Raw genomic sequence first — 18,500 nt, forward strand, 5'->3', positions numbered from 1 at the left:
TTAAACAAGAGACTAAGGGGCATGATCATGGGCCTCTCCAAGCCCAAAAAACAGAAGTGGGACGTCCTCATGCTGTCTGTTGTTTTCATTCAGGGTGATATCGAAAAAGGGGGTTGTATTCAGCCTGTTTGAGCTTCTGTATCGGCACCCTGTGTAAGGTCTTCTCAGTCTGGTGAACGAGGGTTGGGAGCAAACTCCCAGGAAAGTCCCCTAGGATGTGGTCAGCTACATACTGGCACTTTGTACCCAGATGAAGTGTTTCTGGAAAAAGGCCAAAAGAATCCAGCTAGGAGGTCATGAAACTGTGGTATGCCCAGAAGGCCACTCTGGTTGAGTTTGAGCTTGGCTAAAAAGGTTGGGTGATGGAGTCTATAGATCCCAGTGGCCTCTAGGCCAAATGTCAGGGCCCTATGAGGTGAAAGAACACCAGAGTGAGTTTATCTTCCTGGTGGACCTCAAGACTCCCAGGAACCCTTTAAGGGTTTTGCAAGTCAATCGCTTCAAGCCCAACTTTGAGAGGTCTGAGTTAACCATGCTTCTGCTCATGGATGATGGAGTGGAGAAGGAGAGTAAACCTATCCCCTACCTCTGTTCTCCCAAGGAGCAAGATAGGTCAGTGGAGGGTTTAAGCCTCTCTCCTACCCTGACCCTAGAGCAACAGAGTGACTGCTCCCAGTTGCTGGGGCAGTTTGCTTCTCCTTTCTCTCTTACCCCAGGACTCATAACATGGTGCATGGTCGATCCTCTGGACAATATGCCTGTGAAAAGCAAACTATACAGGCAGTCTGATAAGGTCAGAGCCAGCATAAACGAGAACATTTCCAAAATGCTGGAACTAGGGGTCGTTGAGCACTTAAACAGTCCTTGGTCCAGACCGGTGGTGTTGGTCCCCATAGCTGGTCCTCCAGGTACCACCACAGAAAATGGGTTCTGCATGGAATTCAATTCCATCTCCAGGACTGACACACACCGTTTCCCCCAAGCTGATGAGCTCACAGATTGGTTGGGAGCTGCTAGTTTCCTCAGCATGTTTGATTCAACTTCTGGGTAAGGCAGATTACCTCGACCGAAGGGACCAAAGAGAGGTCCACGTTCTGTACCCCAGAGGGGCACTTACAATTCTGGGTAATGTCTTCGGCTTGAAAAACACACCTGCTACCTTCCAGAGGTTGGTCAAACAGGTCCTGGGTGGGTTGGAGAACTCTAGTGCCGCCTACCTAGATGAGATTGTGGTCTATAGCTCCAGCTAGAAGGTATATTTGCACCACCTCAGGGAAGTGCTTTAGGCTCTGCGAAAGGCAGGACTGGCTATCAAGGTAATTAAGTGCCGGATAAGGAAAGGTTCTGTGGTCTACTTGGGACACGAAGTAGGAGAAGGCAAGGTGCAGCCCCTCCAGGCCAAAATCCAAACCATTCTGGCTTGGGAACTCCACAAGAACTGACAGAGGTGACAGCCTTCCTGGTCCTCATTGGATACTACAGGTGATTAATCAAAGAGTATGGCACCATTATTGCTCCCTTGACAGAACTGACTTATAAGATGCAGCCCAGACAGGTGATTAGGACAGAGGCTTGCAAGAAAGCTTATGACGCTCTGGAGAAGGTCATGTGCACACAGTACCCGTTTTCAAGGCCCCTGACTTCTCTAGAGAGTTCATTGTGCTGACAGGCACCTCATAGAAAGACATAGGGCCTGTCCTCTCACAGCTAAACGAAGAGGGCCTGGATCTACCTGTAACCTTTATTAGCAGGAGGTTACTTCCAAGGGAACAAAGGTGGAGTGCAATAGAAAAGGTAGCCTTTGTAGTGGTCTAGGCACTGAAGAATGTGAGATCATACCTGTTTGGTGCTTACTTCCTGGATCACACAGACCTGAGACCCAAATGGCTAATGAATATGATGAGTGAGAATCGCAAACTGTTGAGGTGGAGCATCTCCCTACAGGGAATAGACTCTATTGTGGGATATTGTCCTGGAACGGACCACGCCAATGCTGTTGTTCTTGTTAGGAATCTCAAACGGAACATTGCCAGTACCTTCGACATGAAGGGTTAAAGCAAAAATCATAAAATTTACATTGCCAATAATTGTGCACAAAAAAAGAAATGTGGGGGCGTGGCCATGATGGCGACCTAGGCGGTAGCAGGTCCCGCAGGCTCCCCGTATCAAACTCCCCCCGGGAGCTAAAAATTACCTAAATCCCCCCCTGCGGAGCACCGCGGGTGGTGTGAGTGCTGGTGGAACACTTGGAGCCGACACAGAAAGCAATTCGGGGAGCGGGCGCATTCCTAGGAGCCATCTAAATCCCGTCATCGTTAGCCATGTCATGGCGCCCTAGCGGAGAGACTGCCGCCCAGAGAAAGAAGCGAGTCGCAGAGAGAGGCCCTAAACTCTTGAGCCATCACCAACAGCTCGGCGACACATCGAGGGTCCAGGTTTCCAGCTCGGGGAGATAGCGGAGAGGTGAACGGCCAGAGGAATCCCCAAAGCCAACGGTGGGCAAGAGCGCCTGCAGCGCCGAAATCGAGCCCGGGGCTGCGGGGACTCACCAGAGGAGGGCGGGCCCTAATCCACCCGGTGTCCTGCGAGCCTTCCAGCACCCTCATCGGAGACGGGAGGCTGGCGGGCACCTAAGGTGAGGAGGCAAGGGGCTACAATGCGGAGAAGGTCGAACCCCGAGAGGACCCCAGGCACCATTTTGTGAGGGCGCAAGCAACCCTCTGGCTCAGCAGCAGCTGACAAGGAGAAGGCGGCCGGAAAGCCCGCACAGCAAGGGAACTAGCGATAGAGGCGGCGTGGGAATCCAAGGGGCCCCCCAAATTGCCTCAACAGAAGCGGAGCATGCGACCCTCCAGCGGAGGGCTGTGAGTGCGCCGAGCGGACCACTGCAGAGGCCGAGAGGCCTAACTAATGCAAGCGAGGCGAGACAAGCTCCCTGCTGAGACTAGCAGCAGCTATATAGACTCCTCCTCACTGTGCATATTGAGCACCGCGGAGAGGCCTGCACTCGGTGCCCAGGCCCGGGGCCCGCACACAAGATCGTTGTTCGGCAGGGCACAAATCACATTAGCCCCTGAGGTGGGTGTACGGATGGAGGGATAAGAGTGAGCACTGCGCAAGAAACACAGGAGCCTTGCGAACGCAGGTGCCCGGACTGAGGGGCAGGCGAGACAACGAGGGGCACAATCGGACTGCGGGGAGAACGGAGCAGCGCATCACTTAAAGCGTCATGGAGAGTGACACCGCAAGAAGCATAGGAGCCAGAGTAAGCGGCGAAGCATGGCCAGCTTACGGAAGAAGGGTGAGCGCACCCTCATGGAGATGCTCAGTAAGGGTTCGAATAAGGGAGACATAGGGCCGTAGTCCCCAGCTGCAGTGAAGCCACACTATGAAACGAGCGAGGCGAGGTGCCCATCACGAAATCCTTCCTAGAGTCCTTGTTCAACTCTCTCAGTGAAGATTTTCACACACTAAAACAAGAGGTGGCGGGGGAAGTCCGGGAGATCCGCAGAGAAGTGGATGGCCTGGGTGAAAGAGTGCTGGCTGTTGAGGAAGCAGACCAGGCCAGAAGCGAGGAGGTGGAACAACTTAACCAGGAAATCATTAGACTCAAGGATCAACAGGTTGATCTGCAGGCGCACACGGAAGACTGAAAAAATAGGTCACAGCTCAAAGAAAGAATCCTGCGGGAAGCGAGACAGAAACAGCCCATTCAATATCGAGGCCAGCACGTGGCCTTGTATCAAGACCTGTCAGCCATCTCGCTCCAAAAAAGAAAAGCTTTTAAAGTTGCCATGAACCTGCTTTGTGTCAAAGGGATCCCGTACTCGTGGGGACACCCAGTTCGCCTAATATTCAAGTGGAACGGCGCCCTGTAGCAACTGCGATCACTTCAGGACACTTGTGTCATGCTGGGCATTGAGCAGCCGGAGGGGCCCGCATCCCCAAGACCGTCACAGCAGGCCGCCGGAGGAGGTTGTAAAGGGTCCATCGCAGATGCTCTCCAATGATGGATCAGAAAATGGACTCGCACACCATTACGCAGGAAAGGGCCCTAGCCATCCAGGAAGTCGCCAAAGACACTACACAGACGGCCTGATTTGTTCCACTTCTACATTGCTGAGGGGGGGGCTGCGGGGGTCGTCACAGCAGCTCGCTTCACCAGGTAAACTCACCACAGGCCTGAGGGGCAGACTACTAGGCCTGGGACTATGCACACAAGTTGGGGCAACGGAGTGGGGGTTAGGGAGGGGGGGATGGGTTGGGGGTGGGGGAGTTCTGGTAAAGGCAGGGAGGGGGGATATGGGGTTGTGAGTTGGTTTCGGGGAGGGCAGGCCGGGGGGGTGTAGGGGTGGGGTTGAAGAGGGAGGGTGGGTAGATGGGGGGGTCATGGGCGGAGAGGGTGGGCTCTGGTGTGTCGCTCTAGAGAACTGTGCGGTTGGGCAATGGAAGTTTTTGGTCCCACTCACCATTTGGGCAGCCCAACTAAGATTTCAGAATGGCTGATGATGTCTTGAAAATTATCACCCTGAATGTGAAAGGGCTTAACAACCCCACTAAAAGGGAGGGGCGCCATTTCGTACTTAGAGAATTCCGGTGCCTTGATTTGCCTGTTGCAAGAAACACACCTGCTCTCCAGGGACTGGCACCCTATGCGCTCCAGGGCTTTCCCCCAGCAATACTACTCTTCCACCACGGAGAAGAAAGCGGGGGTCGCTCTTCTCTGTGCCAGACACTTTAAGGGCCAGGTGGGTGACAAGGTGGCCGAAATCAAGGGCAGGCTATTGGTGAACAGTGTTCAGGTGGGGGGCAGATCATTGGTCATAGGGTCGATATACACTCCCAACACTAAGCAAGAAGGTTTTCCTAAGTGGGCACTGGCTGATGTCCTGGCAGCTCAGTCGAGACACACATTGGTGGGAGGCGATCTTAATCTGGTGATGGACCAGGGCAGGGATAGATTGGGCCACCGCTTTGGCGCCACAAGGGCATTTCAATAGAGGGTAGGCAGTGGCTGACTAGTAGACGATTTCTGGACCTTTGGCAGGAGGCTCATCCCAACTCCACGGGGTACACGTTCTACTCTCATGTGCCCCACACGTATGCTAGATTGGATCACTTCCTGGGAACCCCCGACCTAGCCGCATCAGTCACAGACATAGCCATCACCCCGGTCGCACTCTCCGACCATGACGCGGTCACACTTCAGTTGTTGATCCCTCGCAGGACAGCACAAAGAGGCAGGCGGTGCCTCCGAGAGACCTTGCTGCAGCGCAAGGGGGTCACACAGCAAATACAAAAAAGCATCTTGCATTACCTGAGTCTTAACGACACCCAGTTAGGGCGGTTTGGGGGTTGCTTAAGGCGGTGGTGCGCGGGGATCTCATAGCAATTGCTGCAGCAGAGGCTAAAGAACGAAGGACAGGAGACAGGCTCTGACAGCGCAAGTGTTAGAACTGGAATGGGTACATAGCCGGACCGGGGCCCCGAGGATCTGGTGACAGCTAAAGGCAGCTAGGGTGCAGCTTGCGGGCCTCGACATGGATCGCGCAGAATACGCAGCCCTACGCTTACGACATACATATTATGTGGGTGGGGATAATACGGGGTGCTTGCTGGACAGTAAACTTAGGGCACGGGTCCAAAGATCTAAAATTTCCAGCATACAGAGCCAAGGGGGGCAAATGCTCCCTGAAGATGTTCAGATAGCAGATGCCTTTCTGGCATTTTATGCCTCACTTTATGATGCAGACCCCAATTCAGTTATCCTCAGAGAGACGGCGGTTACATCACTTAACAGGGCTGGCGCGCTCTCACTGGACGCCCTGATCCGGACGGAGGAAGTGGTATCTGTGATAGCACGCCATAAGCTGCTGAAAGCCCCAGGGCCCGACGGCTTCTCTGCAGGTTTTTATAAAGCCTTTTGCCCATTATTGGCGCCAGTTCTCACTAAACTGTTCAATTCCTTCCAGGGGACGGGCACCATTCCACCTGGTATGCTGGCTGCGGATATTATAGTTCTGCCTAAACCGGCCAAAGAAACTACACAGAGCGCCGCATACCGACCCATTTCCCTGCTTAACCAGGATCTTAAAATCTTCACGGGGATTCTGGCGGTGAGGCTTGGACCATGCCTGCCAGGCATAATAGAACCCGATCAATCGGGTTTCATTCCCACTCGGCAGTGCAGCGATAATACTAAGCGTATATTACAGCTTATAGATAAAGCCCACTTTAACGGTTCAGATGCGTCTCTCTTATCTGTCGAAGCAGAGAAGGCGTTTGACAGGGTGAACGGGGGATACCTGGACAGGACATTGGCGGGCTTTGGCATTGGGGAACGATTCCGCGCATGGGTAGCCAGTTGCTAAGACTCACCTAAAGCAACGACCCGGGGTTAAAGGCATCAGCTCGCGGCCCTTTGCTATCCGGCGGGGCACCAGGCAAGGGTGCCCACTCTCACCCCTTTTGTTTACACTTTACCTCAAACCATTTGCGCAAAACATTTGAAATAACCCAGATAAATGTAAATGTACAGGAATTTATATAGCGCAAATCACCGAGCGGTTTCTAAGCGCTTGCTTAGGAAACCCGTCCTGGTATTCCCCGGCAGGTTATCCGCAAGGTGAAAGCCAGGCATCCCGCCGCGAGGGGCCGTTGTGGAGATTAAGCAAGCTATTGCCCAGAGTCGCAGAGTGTGAACCCGTGAATCGAGTAGGTGCCAGAGCGAGAATTGTCGAGTCCATGGACATTTTAGGACTCAAGATCCCGCCGAGCCGGGAATTGAACCCTGGTCCCGGGCTGACCTCTGCTTCCAGGTCTGCCTCCTCTAACCAGTGAGCCACACTTCTCCAGATATCAGTGGTATCACATTTGGAGGGGAGCCCCATACCATCAGCCTATATGCCGATGACATACTGGTGGCGGTAGACAACCCCAAATGTTCTGTGCCAGCGTTCCTCACTGAAATTGAGGCCTTTTATCAAGGTGTCGGGGTTTAAAATGAATGTAGGGAAATCTCTGATTCTGCCCTGGGCCGTAATGCCCGCAGATCTGCTGAAGGCCAGCGACAACTCGGGAGTCTTTCATCCTGGATGTCACTGCCATATCTGGGGATTGTCTTGCGCCTAGCACAGCACAAATGGTAGATCAAAACTAGGGGACACTCTTTGCGCAAATTCAGGGGGACCTAAAGAGATGGTGGCAGTTGTCATTATCCTGGTTGGGTCGACTGGTGGCGATTAAAATGTCCTTGCTGCCCAAGGCCCTCTATGTGTTCCAAACTATTCCAGTGACTCCACCGATAGGACTGCTGGAGAAAAAGCAGGACGTCATACGGCAGTTCGTTTGGGTGGGTAGGCGTCCGCGGCCTCGCAGAGATTTGGCTAGACGGGCTCCTATGGAGGGGGGTCTGGGCGTCCCTGACCTTTTTCGCTACTTTCAAGCGACGCAGCTCTGGTACCTCCTGTAGTGGAATCGCCCGGAGTCGGAAAAACTGTGGCTTTTCCAGGACTGAGCGATGGCCCACATGTCGCTCTGGACGGTCCCCTTCCTGAAGCGTTCCAAAAGACCGTCTTATCTCAAAAAGTCGCCTATTACACGCTCGCTCCTCAAGGTGTGGGATGAGGTAGCGGTAAACAGAGGCCTCACCATTTTCCCCTCACCTATTACGCCCCTGTTTGACAGTCCAGCTTTCCCTCCCGGGATGGAACCTCAAGCGTTTGGCCCATGGCGAGTCTCAGAATGTAAATCAGCTGTTTGACCTGGAAGGCTTTATTCAGCTTGACACCTTGAAGGAGTTGTACACTCTGGTGGAGCCGCACCGATTCCAATAATTCCAAATTTGCCATCGGCTAACACAAAAAGACGTGCTGCCCCACGTGGGCCGACGCCTTATAACGTATGAGAAATGGCTCATTATGAAGAAGTCCGGCAGGAAGCGATTACATATTTATATAAAATGTTAAACCCGCCCTTGCCTACCTTACGCTCTGCCGGCCAGAAGCGCTGGGAATTGGAGATCGGAAGAACCCTTTCAGAAAAAGAGTGGCGCGATATCTACCATAGACCTCACACCACCGCCAGAAATGTGGCAAGTAGGGAGTTGACAGTTAAGATCGCATACTACTGGTATCTGACGCCAGCTAGGCTGCATCAGGGCAATCCGACGTGTAGCTCCGCATGTTGGAGGAGTTGTGGTCAAGTGGGGATGCTGACCCACTTGCGGTGGGAATGTACGGAGGTAGCGGACTATTGGAAGGAAGTATTAGATGACATTGATCAACATTTTGTGACAGAGATCCCCCGTTTCCCCGCCTATACCTTACTGGGCCTCCCAAACGCCTTGACGTTTCCACTTAAATCGAATAAGGGGCGACAGTTGGGGTTAGCGGTGGGGGCGGCGGCACATCATATTCTTTCGCTCTGGGGCACCACAAGGAGACCTACACACACAGGCTTACTTCATAGGCTTTGGTATATTCTGGGTATGGAGCGGATACAGGCGACATTAACTCAAACTTCAGACTCCTTTACTACTGTTTGGCAGCCCTTCATTGCATTACTAGCTGGGGAGTTCAGGGAACTAACATGCCCGAAATACCTCAGGCTGCTACGACTCACAGATGAGCCGGCCAAGAAAGACGTCCCCCAAGGTTAGGGCCCACACAAGCATAATGCACATTCACCATCTAGAGAAGAGCAGCGTCACACCGGAGGGGAGGGGGGACTTGGGGGGGTGGGTGCCAGGGGGGGGGGGGATTTTGTTTGTTTACGGAGCATCTGAACGCACAACTGACCAAGGACTTCCCGATACTTGCTTTCATGGATACACCATATCACCCGGAAGCTTGCACAATTGGCTCATTGGTGCAAGAGGGGGGTACAGCCAGGGCTTCCGGGGTTGCCTTCGGGGCTCTGTTTTGTTTTATTGTACTGTGTTTGATGTGCTGAAACTCAATAAAACAGATTTAAACAAAAAGAAATGTATCAGTAACCATGGCATGTTGTTAAGTTTCACACCATGCTGGTAGAATGAATAGCATTGATTAAATATTAGAACGAATGTTGTGATTGCTTCTTTCGTCATGCAAAGGAAAGGATTATGTAAATTAGTGCAACCAGTAACATGTTTCAAAGTCATTGGGAAAATGAATCCACTTGGCATTTTAAACTGTGACGTGCGACTTTCCTTCCACGTGCTGCACTTTTCCGGTTGACAATTAGATGGCACATCCCTCACGTGATGCTCCACCCAGACAAAGCATTATAAAAAGGATCAAATGCACAACAGAGGCACTTGCCTTCGTTGTCAGTCTCCCGCTTACCTGGAATCCTGCGTCTTGTCTCCCGTAGACATTTTTCTTCCTAGAGTCTCCATCTTCAGCATCCAATCACGCCCCCTTACAAGGCTTTCCTTCATCTTCCTCCAGTTCTTCTTGTATTGCACCTGGCAACATCCTCGAAGTCCTCTGTCATTTCGGGATCCCTTCACAACCTAAAGGAAAGAGAAAAGGGACAATCAAGATTAAGGCATTTCTCTGCACTCGCGCCTTGCAGGTGCCGATTGTGAATCTTACATGTACTTTCTTGGTATTTGTGATTGTATGATGAAGAGAAGAGTTCAAACGTTTAAAAAAAATCGACCACAGCATTTCCTCGGAACTTTAAAGACCTCAAACTTGGACAGATTAATAGATTGCACAAAAACATTATTTCGAATAGTAAGCAGAGCATCTGCTTGTTGAGTGGTATTTGAGAAATTCATGCATAAATAACCACTTATTGTTACGTTACTTTTTTATACATTATATATAGATAACAAATGCTGAATTGATCCAGTTATCTTCTGAAGTTGAAAAAACAACCTAGATGTATAAATGAATACTCTTTTTTATGAGAGCTATTTAATAAGGCATAATTAAATACTCACTTTAACTGCAGCTGATTGGTGACATCGGTATTTTTTCTTTACCAAGCTATCAGAGGGGCATCAACCCGAAGAGAGCAGTATTTCTTTTTCTCTCTTGTTTCTCTTCCCTTCATCTAGGGTTCTCCTCAGGCACAGTATGTTGTTTCACCGGTGTTGCAGGAGTAGAGTCTTGGTGGTTTTGGGACTCAGCGTCTCCCCAAAGGAACAGCCTGGTTTTCAGGTGAGTGACACACCAACAGAAGCCAAACCACAAAAACTGAAGTTCCTTTTGAGAGACATGGACCAGGACCAAGATCACATTGACACTAGTGACATGGCACAGGCCCTAATGAGTGATACAATTAAACAACAAGATCTAGGGCCCCTGCTGCAAAACTTACATTTAGAAGTGTGGAAACTGAGAGATAAAACACAGAACTATGTAATGAGCTAATACTCTACAAACCTAGAGACAATCCCTTGGAAGACACAATGCACAAAACTTTTAAAAATCCTTTTGAAGCAGGCGCTGAAAACAAAATCCCATCAGCTCACGTGACTTCAGATTCATCCCCAGCACCAGTACAAGTTACATTAGCTGTTCACAGTTCCATATCTTTGGGAGCTCCAGAATGAATTCTTGGAGATAGTTCTAAGTTTATTCAAACACAAGGAGAGAGATAGGGTAAAGGAAAAAATTGAGCCACTCTTGGTCCCCCTAATGGTAATGGTAAATAAATAACAGAAGAGTGAGGCCAAAGATTGAAGAGCCAGCAAGAAGAGTCACTCTTATTTTACAAAAGAACCCTGACTCACCAACCTGGGTGGTGACATGCGTCATCATTGGGTTTCCACTAGAGAGGCAGAGTGCCTCTCTGGTGTGCTACAACGCCTGAATACAGCAGAGCAGGTTTTTTTGAATTCGTGAATGTGAAAAAGTGATAGTGCAAAAGGATAAAATTGCCTTTATTCGCCCAGAGTAAATGTAATGGTGGAAAAATAAGGTAAGAGGTAAAAACAGTGAGGTGGATGTTTTGAACTGGATAGATTGACCAGTTACATCCTAGGGTGAAAAAGAAGAGTGGTCTACATGTTTCAGCCTTCTCATGCTGTTAGCGAGGATTTCGTCAGGACCAGATGCCACGGCAGGTATGCGCACGCTAAGGCGCACCCTAACCTGAGGCAGTGGAGGAAACCCGATGACTTACGGTTATCGTTGTGCCTTCAAAATTACTGAAGGCAGGTCAATATTAAGTGTAGGGAAACCTTACACCATGGATCCTAGCGGGCCGGTGGCTTGTAGTCACATGTCCGTCAAAGCCAGACACCCGTTTGGCACCTAAAGACTGCCGTCAAGAGGACCCCGCGGGGTGTACCTGGTCAATATATCCAGTTCAAAACATCCACCTGACTAGATGCCGGCTACTCCCCTTGAGAACACACCAAGCAAAATGGGCTCACGCATCCCCTCAGGCCGATCCCTATCCAAACTTCTCCAGTGTAGAGGAAACAGAGATCCATTTCATCCTTTTTTGCCCTTTATATAGGAATGGGCATAAAAAATGTCTGTTAGCCGCATGCAAACTTGTGGGAGTGAGGCACTACTGGGAAGCTGTGAGATGCCTTAAGAGCGGTACCAGGGAACTTTTACTCCTGGTACCTGCACAACTGCCTGGATACAAAGGAAGAAGGCCCTCCCTATTCGCAAAACACAATATATGAATTAATAGAGCAAGCTCTGGCAGGATATTTAGTCTTCTCTTTGGTTTTGCTTTTTATCTTCTTCATATTTATTTATTGACTAATCAAACGATCTTGAAATGATTTTATATATTTTCGTATGATCCTTCTTAGACCACTATTTTGCACATGTCGCCTTGTGCAATTACAAGAACTTTCCCCCGACTGTTAGGTGCACGAAGGATATGCTCCTACCACAGAGACTGATCGGAACTGCTGGATTATAGGTCAACAGCCATTAGCAAGCAGGTAGGTTATCAAGGTCAGCAGATGGAACTCTACCTTAGCACCTTATAACATATTATAGTAACCATTAAATTGCACCTACACCTCTAATTATGCTTGATCAAAAATTCTAAACAGATGTTTTTAATGCCTATAGACATATTTTTTGCATGTTTTTATAGTATGGTAACCAAACTATGATGTACACCATATTGCACAATTTATTAATGTATTTAAGAGTGTTTCTGTTCTTTTAACTCTAATTTGTTTTATGGGCTGTACCCGAAATAAAGTAATACATAAATTAAGATTATTTAGATGTTATGGATTTAGTTGTGAAATTAGATCACTGCCTTGGTGAAGGCAAAGGAGAAAGGTCACAATTTGAAAATAAGATAATCACTATAAAAGCAGAAAGAGAATAAATAACCTGATGGTAAAATACCAAAACCTGAACCTATGCAAATAGGGGCCGTAAGGGCTCCTTTATCCACTGAAGACAAAGAAAGTAGGCGAATGATAAATGTATGTTTATATTGTGATAAGTCAGGACACTTCGCCTGAGATTGTACAATGAAACCTAAAGTCACCAAAAAGGTCAATGCATTAGTTACATCCAGTAGCATGACTCAGGAACACTAATTGTCTTGTCAGGGAACGAGGTTGACTTGTTGAAAGTAATAGAATCTCAGATCTCCCGACAGCTAGCAAATACAATAGCATGAATACCACAATACTTTACAATTCAAGTCACTCTCATCCTTACCACTCAATTGAGATAATTGTGATCCCAATATTATTGGATCCTGGGGCCAGAGGCAACTTTTTTGATATACAGCTATCCAGAAAATTAGGTGTCTTTACATTTTTAAAAGTCAGAACCAGTTAGTGCAGTGGATGGATCAGAATTATCTTCAGGCTTGATTACTTACCAAACATGTCCTATTACACTAGTTTGTCAGAATTGCCATACTGAACAGATGAGTTTTGATCTGATAGATAAACCAACAATTGGAGTGATTCTTGAGTTTCCATGGTTAGCCACTCATAACCCAAATATAGATTGGGATCTTACAACAGTCACCTTGGATTCTTTGTACTGTTTTACTCATTGTTACCAAGAAGCACATTCAGAACCACTGACATTACTTCATTGTGCCAATATTACACACTCATCAGCTATAATACCCATTGAATATCAAAACTATAGTGATGTATTCTATCCAGTGATGACAACTAAGCTACCTCCACGTAGGAGGTATGACTGATGTATAGATTTATTTCCTGGTGCAACTCTGCCTAATAGTCAAGTATGTGCACTTACAAAAGCAGAAACACAATACTTACAACAATACTTGGATGAACTGTTAGAACTTGGTTTTATCCACCATTCTACTTCACCTTTTTCCTCGTCTCTTTCTTAGTCCCAAAAATGGGATGGTGGCTTGAGGGCTTGTATTGATTATTGCAGACTCAATAAAGCAACTATAAAAAACAAATATCCATTACCATTGATTCCAGTACTCCTGGATCTGTTAAGACATGCAACCATCTACACAAAAGTTGGATCTTAGAGGGGCATACCATCGCATACGGGTCAAAGAGGGTGATGAGTGGAACACTGCTTTTAGAACAAAATTTGGCTTATATGAGTACACCATCATGCCCTTTGGCCTGTGTAATGACCCTGAGGCATTTCAACCTTTCAAAGGTGAATTGTTAAGTGAATATTTAGACAGCTGTGTCATTGTCATATTGATGACATTCTTATTCACTTCAAACAAAGCAGAGCATGTTCAACAAGTCAGGGTAGTCTTACAATGCTTACAAGATAACCATCTTTTTGCTAGACTGGAAAAATGCACCTTTAACACTGACACTGTGGAATTTTTAGGATACCTGCTATTGCAAACTTGAATAAGGATGGATCCAAAAAAGGTAAGTGCCATACTGGATTGGCCAGAACCTAGCTAAGTAAAAAATGTCCAAAGGATGTTGGGTTTTGCAGATTTTTATAGACGGTTTATTAAACAGTTTTCTGAGACTGTTTCTCCCATAACCAAGTAATTACGAAAAGGGCGACCCTTTTCTTGGTCAGAAGAGTCTGCACAGGTTTTTCAATGCTTAAAACAGAAATTCACATCTGCACCCATATTAAGACATCCTGATCCAGACTGTCCTTTTTTTTGTCAAAGCAGACGCTTCTCAAGTCACAGTAGGTGTTGTACTTTCTCAAAGCAAACCTGGTAATGGACAATTACACCCTGTTGCCTTTTATTTAAAGAGATTGCTCCCTACTGAGCAAAATTACACCGTGGCAGAAATGGAGCTATTAGCCATTAAAATAGTTTTCACAGAATGGCGTCTTTATCTAATGGGAGCAAAACATCTAGTAACCATATTTACAGACCACAAACACCTACAGTTTTTATCTCCTTAAAAGCATAAACACCTTGACAAATTAGATGGGTGCATTTCTTCAGTCGTTTTGGTTTTGTAATAACATATAGACCAGGGTCCAAACAAATACAATCAGATGTTCTCTCATGTTTCGGGCACACAGGAGATTCCAAACAAGATAGTTCCATTCCTCAAATTATACCTTCAGACAAAATCATTGCACACACTATACAACAGGAATTGTTACCATTAACACAACAGGAAAGTAAGAAGCAGAACATACAAGAATGGGTGTCAAATCCAAAGAACACCATCAGAGAAGGATTACTTTAGCATGAGACATGCATGTTTGTGCCCATTCCAGCATTGCAAAGTCAGGCACCAACCTGGAATCATGATTCATCATTAGCAGGATATCCTGGGTATCAAAAGACTTTATCAAACAGTAAAAAACTATTTTGGTGGCCTTCCATGACTAAAGATTTTTAAGTGTATGTTCATGTGTTTCATCCTCACTTAACCATGTCATCAGCACCATAGTCCTGCTTCCTGAGATCTACATGATAAACACCCTAGTGCAATAAGGAAATTACCCCCTGAAGAATGGTGGTACATCTGCCCGAGATGCATTTGGGCTAGTGCACGTTTGATTAATGGATTATGGATAATGGATTTAAAAGAATCAAAGAACTACTCATGAATTAAATGAGAGTAGATCTATGCAACCCATAATAAAGAATGTGTTGAAATATTGCTGTTTAAAACATTTGGATTGTTTATTAAACTTGCCACTTTGGACTCAGGCAGTGCACATTGAGGGACACTTCCCAGTGGGGAGGTGCAACTGTGGTCAAAACATTTGTTGAGACTTGTCCAATTTGTATTAGACATAGAATATTGCATAGAGTCCCCATAGGATTTCTACAGCCTTTGTCTTCACCCCCTAGTCCTTGGCATACCATTAGTCTACATTTCATCCCCAACTTACCACCAGATACACTACCATCCTTGAAGTCGTACTCTGGCTGTCCAAAAGGGCCCACTTTACTCCATTACACAAATTACCTACAGCATTTGAATTTAGCAATATTTTATGGATCACATAGTTTGCTTACATGGATTACCATCCAAAACCATAGCAGACAATGGAAGTAAATTCACATAAACATTTTGGAAGTCAATATGTAGAACATTAGGAATGGAAGTGGCATTATCAATTGCCTTCCATCGCGAAATAGATGGACAGACAGAAAGAGCATAATACACAAAGACAAACTACTAATCTTTTAAAAGTCCATTGGGCCTGGAACTAACTTGTATTGCATTGTACAAATGCCAGTGCAACTTTTGATAAATACTAACCTGTTACTTTGTAAAACAAAAAAAGGAAGCTGACTGGTGCAGCCTAATTTTGGCTCCTCCATTGCACCTCCTAAGGATGCTATATATAAATAGATGTAGTACTATATATTTGTGTGCCTTAATATCAATAAAGTAAAGTGGTGGACATGACTGAAATGCTAAAGGTGCATTCACTGTATAATACAGACATTTGCATGAATGTGCATACTAATGGTTTCCTTAGTGTGATGCCAAATTGCTGTTTTATATACATCTGCATTTATGCAGTTTGAGCAAATTTGTTATCGCTACCTATGCTCATGTATTCATTTGAATAGTATCCTGCATTTATTTTAATACTCTATATGAATCCATAATAATGCATTAAATGTGTATTGAAGTGTTTTGTACGTTAACTTGACCAAAGGTCTTAAGCATTTGGGCTGTAATATTTAACCTTCAACATGAAAGTTTGCTAGGTTGCAATGTTTTCTTCTCCTTTGCAGGTGCATATGTATGATCTCATAGTTAGTGAAAGCCACATGAGAAATAGTGAGGCTTGGGCGAAGAACCTTTGTCAAGGGCAGTAACCTCCTGAGGCGGAAGCCGGGAGATTTGATTGCTTGTAATTTTAACCTGTAACTTGTGATTAAAACTTGTGCTTTTAAAAACTTACCGATCTCTCCTGGGCACTTATTATTTCCTTATTCACTACCTCCGAGGCATCCCCCGCGCAGCGGATTATCGCTGCCGCGGGCTCAAAACAAATCTTGCCGCCATTCCTGGGACTCCCCAGACCACGCCCACCTCTGCTCGCCACGCCCCCCTCCCGCCAGAGACTACATAACCGCGTTGAATGCTAGCGCCAGAACCCTGACAGTAACCTCCTGAGGCGGAAGCCGGGAGACTTGATTGCTTGTAATTTTAGCCTGTAACTTGTGATTAAAACTTGTGATTAAAACTTGTGCTTTTAATAACTTACCGATCTCTCCTGGGCAGTTATTATTTCCTTATTCACTACCTCCGAGGCACCCCCCGCGCAGCGGATTATCGCTGCCGCGCCGCGGGTTCAAAACAAATCTCGCCGCCATTCCTGGGACTCCCCAGGCCACGCCCACCTCTGCTGGCCACGCCCCCCTCCTGCCAGAGACTACATAACTGCGCTGAATGCTAGCGCCAGAACCCTGACAGTAACCTCCTGAGGCGGAAGCCGGGAGACTTGATTGCTTGTAATTTTAACCTGTAACTTGTGATTAAAACTTGTGCTTTAAAAATTTACCGATCTCTCCTGGGCACTTATTATTTCCTTATTCACTACCTCTGAGGCATCCCCCGCGCAGCGGATTATCGCTGCCGCGGGCTCAAAACAAATCTTGCCGCCATTCCTGGGACTCCCCAGGCCACGCCCACCTCTGCTGGCCACGCCCCCTCCCGCCAGAGACTACATAACCGCGCTGAATGCTAGCGCCAGATCCCTGACAGTAACCTCCTGAGGCGGAAGCCAAGAGACTTGATTGCTTGTAATTTTAGCCTGTAACTTGTGATTAAAACTTGTGCTTTTAAAAACTTACCGATCTCTCCTGGGCACTTATTATTTCCTTATTCACTACTTCCGAGGCACCCCCCGCGCAGCGGATTATCTCTGCCGCGGGTTCAAAACAAATCTCGCCGCCATTCCTGGGACTCCCCAGGCCACGCCCACCTCTGCTGGCCACGCCCCCCTCCTGCCAGAGACTACATAACTGCGCTGAATGCTAGCGCCAGAACCCTGACAGTAACCTCCTGAGGCGGAAGCCGGGAGACTTGATTGCTTGTAATTTTAACCTGTAACTTGTGATTAAAACTTGTGCTTTAAAAATTTACCGATCTCTCCTGGGCACTTATTATTTCCTTATTCACTACCTCCGAGACCCCCGGCGCAGCGGATTATCGCTGCCGCGGGCTCAAAACAAATCTTGCCGCCATTCCTGGGACTCCCCAGGCCACGCCCACCTCTGCTGGCCACGCCCCCCTCCCGCCAGAGACTACATAACCGCGCTGAATGCTAGCGCCAGATCCCTGACAGTAACCTCCTGAGGCGGAAGCCAAGAGACTTGATTGCTTGTAATTTTAACCTGTAACTTGTGATTAAAACTTGTGCTTTTAAAAACGTACCGATCTCTCCTGGGCACTTATTATTTCCTTATTCACTACTTCCGAGGCACCCCCCGCGCAGCGGATTATCGCTGCCGCGGGTTCAAAACAAATCTCGCCGCCATTCCTGGGACTCCCCAGGCCATGCCCACCTCTGCTGGCCACGCCCCCCTCCTGCCAGAGACTACATAACTGCGCTGAATGCTAGCGCCAGAACCCTGACAGTAACCTCCTGAGGCGGAAGCCGGGAGACTTGATTGCTTGTAATTTTAACCTGTAACTTGTGATTAAAACTTGTGCTTTTAAAAACTTACCGATCTCTCCTGGGCACTTATTATTTCCTTATTCACTACCTCCGAGGCATCCCCTGCGCAGCGGATTATCGCTGCCGCGGGCTCAAAACAAATCTTGCTGCCATTCCTGGGACTCCCCAGGCCACGCCCACCTCTGATGGCCACGCCCCCCTCCTACATGTCCCCTCTCCCTATATATTATGTATAACCACCGGACGCACAGCGGACGAGCGCAGCGGGCGCGCCTAAGGCAAGCCCATCCGCGCCCGTCCGCGCTCGACCGAGCCCTGAGCCCAGGACCTCTGCATCTCGCATACCCCCCTCACGGAGTTACACTCAAGAAACCCTTCTCAAACTCAGGGACTCCCCTCCCTCTCCCTGCTGCAGCACCATTTCCTTAGAGAAAGAGCAATCCTGTTGCTCAAACTGTCCATACAGGTTCACACCGCGACTCCCTC

Source organism: Lissotriton helveticus, chromosome 12 (assembly GCF_964261635.1).
Source record: "Lissotriton helveticus chromosome 12, aLisHel1.1, whole genome shotgun sequence".
In the NCBI taxonomy this organism is placed as follows: Eukaryota; Metazoa; Chordata; class Amphibia; order Caudata; family Salamandridae; genus Lissotriton; species Lissotriton helveticus.